This window comes from Salvia hispanica, unplaced genomic scaffold (genome assembly GCF_023119035.1).
Source record: "Salvia hispanica cultivar TCC Black 2014 unplaced genomic scaffold, UniMelb_Shisp_WGS_1.0 HiC_scaffold_598, whole genome shotgun sequence".
Taxonomy (NCBI): Eukaryota; Viridiplantae; Streptophyta; class Magnoliopsida; order Lamiales; family Lamiaceae; genus Salvia; species Salvia hispanica.
Genome location: NW_025952353.1, coordinates 1 through 5,000, shown reverse-complemented (window position 1 = coordinate 5,000; position 5,000 = coordinate 1). Strand labels below are relative to the sequence as shown.

Below are 5,000 nucleotides of genomic sequence, written 5' to 3'. Positions count from 1 at the left end.
TCGAAGCGGAATTACTGAACCCAAATGATTAAAGTGATAAAAACCAACACCAAACCACGACTAAACTAAACTAAGATAGGAATCAAGTGTGTATGCAACGAAAATTAGAAGTTTTGAGTGTTGGGAGCCCCCATTTCAGCCCTAGAAGAGATCTGAAGTCTACTGAGTGTCAAGAACTGGAAGCTGCCTCCTTCCTGCTTCTCTATTTCCATTTATAGGAAGCCGTGAGTTCTTGATCCCTAGGGCAACTATCCTTCGAAAAGTCTTTTTTACCCTTCACCCTTGGGGATCTTTCTTGTGTAACACTCAATCTTCTAATAGAGTGCTCATGTCGCATGCCATTTGATCCAACTTGAGCTGTTTGCACAGCAAATAACTCCTTAATCTGTTCGTCCGCTCAACTGATCCACTTGTTTTCTGAATATGGCGGACTTTCACACACACCTGGCTCATAGTTATGCGTTAGATTACAGATTTGAATGTAGTTTTATCACCGAACACATGCATGAAAAGAGCCTCATCAGGGTGCGTGGGTGTGAGAGCATGGTTTTTAGCGGAAGAGCTAGCTCATAGTACTCTCATTTGTTTCTCTTCAATTGAAACAACTTCGAAAAAAAAATCTTCAATTGTGATGATATTTTTCTCATTCTAAAATGTTGAATCACTTAACAAATTTAGTTTCAGATTGGTGGTCACAGGATGACGAGGAAGCGATCGACTTTATATTTTGCTAGTAAGAACATTTATCAAACATATACTCCCTCCTTCCCCAGAAATTGACAAAGCTAATGTGCACTTGGTAATGTAAGAGTGATAGTTTCAGATTGGTGGTCACAGGATGACGAGGAAGCGATCGACTTTATATTTTGCTAGTAAGAACATTTATCAAACATATACTCCCTCCTTCCCCAGAAATTGACAAAGCTAATGTGCACTTGGTAATGTAAGAGTGAGATGGGAAAATGTAAGAGAGATAGTGGAAGTAGTGTTAGTGGAATGTGAGACCCACGTTATTAGTAGTTCAAAACTTTCCTTATTTAGACTTTGTCTAATTTTTGGGACGACCCAAAATGAAAAAACTAGTATATTCATGACCTATATGTTTTTCTCATGTACTCCATCCGTCGCAATGAAGATTAACCCCTTCGTTAGGTGGCACGAGGTTTCATACAACTTTGTTTTATGTGTTAAGGAGTAAATTAAGTAAGATTGAGGGAATAAAATAGAGTAAAGTTGTTTTTATTTTCAATAATGAATTATCTTGGTTGAGATAAACCAAAAAAGAAAATAGGTCATCTTCGATAGGACGGAAGGAGTACTATTACGTGCATTAGGATAGTGATTTCTTGCAACATATTTTTCTCGTATACGATACATTTTATTTGATAATTTCCCTTCGTTATTTTAACATTCATCATGATTTAGTATTGTTTTGTTGATTTATACGTGTTTACATTATCATATTGTCATGACTCATTGATGCATTCAAAGTATTTAGATATTGATACCAATTAACTCTCTTTATATAAATGTAACATTGTATTGATACATTTATATTTTGATACAATCAAATTATGTGGACATATTCAGCCAAATATGTTGATATTTGACTATCCTATAATTAAGTACGTGGAGAGTGTTATATTACTAACTCAATTCTTAATTATTAACTATAATTAAATAATAGCCAATAGATATTGAAATTAAGGGCCTAGATCATAGTCTCGGAATGTCAATACGATAAAAAAAATGTCAATAAGGGTATTAAAGTCAATTTACAACAAATTAGTTATAACTGACTTTTAAAAAATATCTCATAACTTTAAAATTCATATAACTTTCTCGATTTAAATTATGTTTTTGCACAACATATATCAAATTAAAGATAATTTCATAAGGTTTACAACGAGATCTCACTTGCATATGTTCCGATGTCAAAATTTGAAAAAAAAATTACAAAAAAGTCAATTTTTTTGTACAGCAAAGTATATAAAATATGTCAATATAAGCAATGTGTTAACATTCTCAAAGCATTTTGTTGATATTTTCGAAACACTATATTGACATTTTTATCTTTTTCGATTTAATTAATAAAAATAAAAATTACACGTGGCAAATTTTAGACCACAAGATTTCTATAATCCTATGGTCTTAAATTAGTTGTAGTTAGCAATAAAATGATGAGTTGACAATTGATCACTCCCCCTAAGTACGTATTTATTATATACTCTCTCTGTCTCATTAGAAATAAAACGTTTTCTTTTTTAGTTTGTCCTATTAAAAATGAAACGTTTCTTAAAATGAAAACATCTCTATCGCTACTTTTTCATCTCTCTTACTTTACTCTCTTTTTATTAACTCACAAAACAACACTATATAAAAACTTGTACCAATTCCCAAATGTTGCATATTTAATGGGACGGAGTGAGTATTTGTTGTATTCATATATAAAAAAACGTCCAAATAAGGTTATAATCAATTGCTAACTAATTAGCAATCCCAAATTAAGATCAAATCTTATGGTTGTTTCTTTTTTTTCCTAAACAACAACCAACTCAGTGAATGTCAAACTGAAACTGGTATGACATCTACCTTGTGTGTCCTGATTAAAACCATCCCTTCTAGACGGGGGGAAGGATGCATTTGTTCCACTGGCACCCTGTTGAGAAGGGTTCTGATGGGGGGACTATCTTTAAATACTTTTTGCCCGGTTACTACCCCCATAACGCTCACAGTGCTACCTTCTTGATATCAATCATCAATCAAAAAAAACATTGGAAACTAGGGTAATTTAAGAAGTAGAATCCAAATAACATGTTTGGCTGCATAATGAAATATTATTTTGTGGGCTTGTCAGTATCATTGATGTACATAGAAAATATTTGGAGAAAAAGGAAAAGCGGTTGGGAGGATCGTAGGTCTCCCTTTTTGAGCGCATTTGGGATCATCATAGAAAGATTTCTTCCTCCCCATCGCAAACTCAGGAGACATGTCAGGTTAGATGGATTGATGTGACCACAACAGACTCCCCACATTGGATTCCCCCTGGCACCATAGCCAGTCTTGACCAATGCCCCAAACCAGATTGGAAGTCAGAAAAAAGAAATAAACAACACCTCTGCAGCAAAGATTGCAACAAGTCATATTTCATTATTTGGCCTGACCCAAACAGTAGGGTTTAACAATTCATGACAGACGGGAACAATTCATAGTCAACTTTAATCAAATGTCACATGCAGGTCCTAAAGTCCCATAGGTTCAAAAAGGGCAAAATGTGAACTAGTAAACTTAAACACAAACTAATTGCAATTAAAATGAAGGTTAATTATCAATATACAAGAAAAGACCCGGGCTTTCATATGCATAAAACTGTAAGATTTTACACTGGGGGATTTAGCCTCTTTTTTTTTTTTTCTCTCATGAATGATCTCAATTTCTCAAATACAATCAAGAGTAAAAAAAAGCTATGCCCCCCCCGATGTTATTTAAACCGTTTTGTGCGATTAGTTGAATAACGACTAAATGTAGAGGAAAGCATGTAATTGGACAAGAGAATATCAACCAAAGAAAGAAATATCGGGAAAAGGGATCACTTAAGCATGATATAAAAGACGAATTTTTTTCATTGAAGAAGGCAAAAAAAGCTTCAAGAACAACTTAAAGCATGTAAACAACAACGATTCCCCCTCACCTCTAATGTCCGGAGGCCCCAGGTAAAGCGACGATGTGTCGGGTTTGCGTTTTCAATCCCCTCCCCATACTCATACAAGCTTGTAGATGTATAAACACACGAGAACTCTCTTTGGGAAAGATGACTCAAGAGGAAATTTCCGCAGGTGACAACCTTCAAAAAGGGGAAAGCTAAATTTTCTAAGACAACACTGAGGTTTTGAAGCTAAAACAAGCTGCATCAATGCTCATTTCTGAACAAACATTACTACCATGAGGCCGTTGGGGGAAAAATTCTCCATACTAAGGATAGGAGATAATTATGCTCACTCACGTTTTTAATTAACAAACTTATATATTCTAAATGAACATATCGACATACCCCGGACACTTTGACAAATTGGCCATCTTTTGCAGTTCGTAACTCTGCATCTGGATAGCTGGCTATAAAACCAGTAACAGCCCTTCTTCCCCAACATGTATTCCAGGTGAATACAGAAGCAACTGCAGCAAAAAGAATAACCACAACAACGAGAAGGATGGGATTGCGAACAGCTCCAAGGATAAAGCCACCAGCGATAAATCCCATAACAAAGAGAAGAATGATGGCCCAAAGAATTGGCTTCGGGAAGCTCTTGCGGAATGAATATTCGTCATCCTGGCTAAGATGGGTAACAGCCTGGTTATTGACTAAAGAAGCATTGTGCATCTTCATCGAGCCTATAGATTCCAAAGGACCAGAAGCTTTGCGAGGAGCCCCTGATGAATTTAGGGGGCCTGATGTAATAGGCCCGGACGTAATGAGGCCGGTGGTAGGCAGAACTGGAGGAATAGGGCCCGAATTTTGGCGAGATACAGCAGTCCCACCTCCCTGAGGACCAGACGACTTCTTCAATGGTTCACCATGTTTATTAAGTGGGCCAGAATTTGTCTTCTTCATCGAAACTGACCCAGGAACCCCACCAACTGATATCGAGCCACTTCTCACAGAATTCAACTGCCCCGAGTGAGAAGCTGCACCCCCAAAAGAACCTGTCCTTGTTGGAGCATTGTTTATGGGACCTGATTTTCGGGACCTGGAGCCATCCCCATGGATATCGAACATTTTGCCTAGCTCTCCAGATTTTTTGATATCTCCTCCAGTATATGGCATGGCAACTGAGCTCATTGTTGGAGTTTTCTCTTTCGGCTGCTCAGGCCTGCCCGATACATATAGGCCATTGCTCAACTGATGAGAGGGGAATCGTACCAACACGAAAATCGAGCCTCACACCATCAAGCACAAACGGAACTCCACAGATCCAACAAGAAATGAACTGAAGCTCAAATAT

General features: G+C 36.9%; 1 pseudogene; it reads right to left on the bottom strand.

Moving 5' to 3' along the window:
• Positions 1 to 2,565: 2,565 nt before the first annotated feature.
• LOC125199637 lies at positions 2,566 to 4,935 on the bottom strand (annotated as a pseudogene).
• Between the last annotated feature and the right edge of the window lie 65 nt (positions 4,936 to 5,000).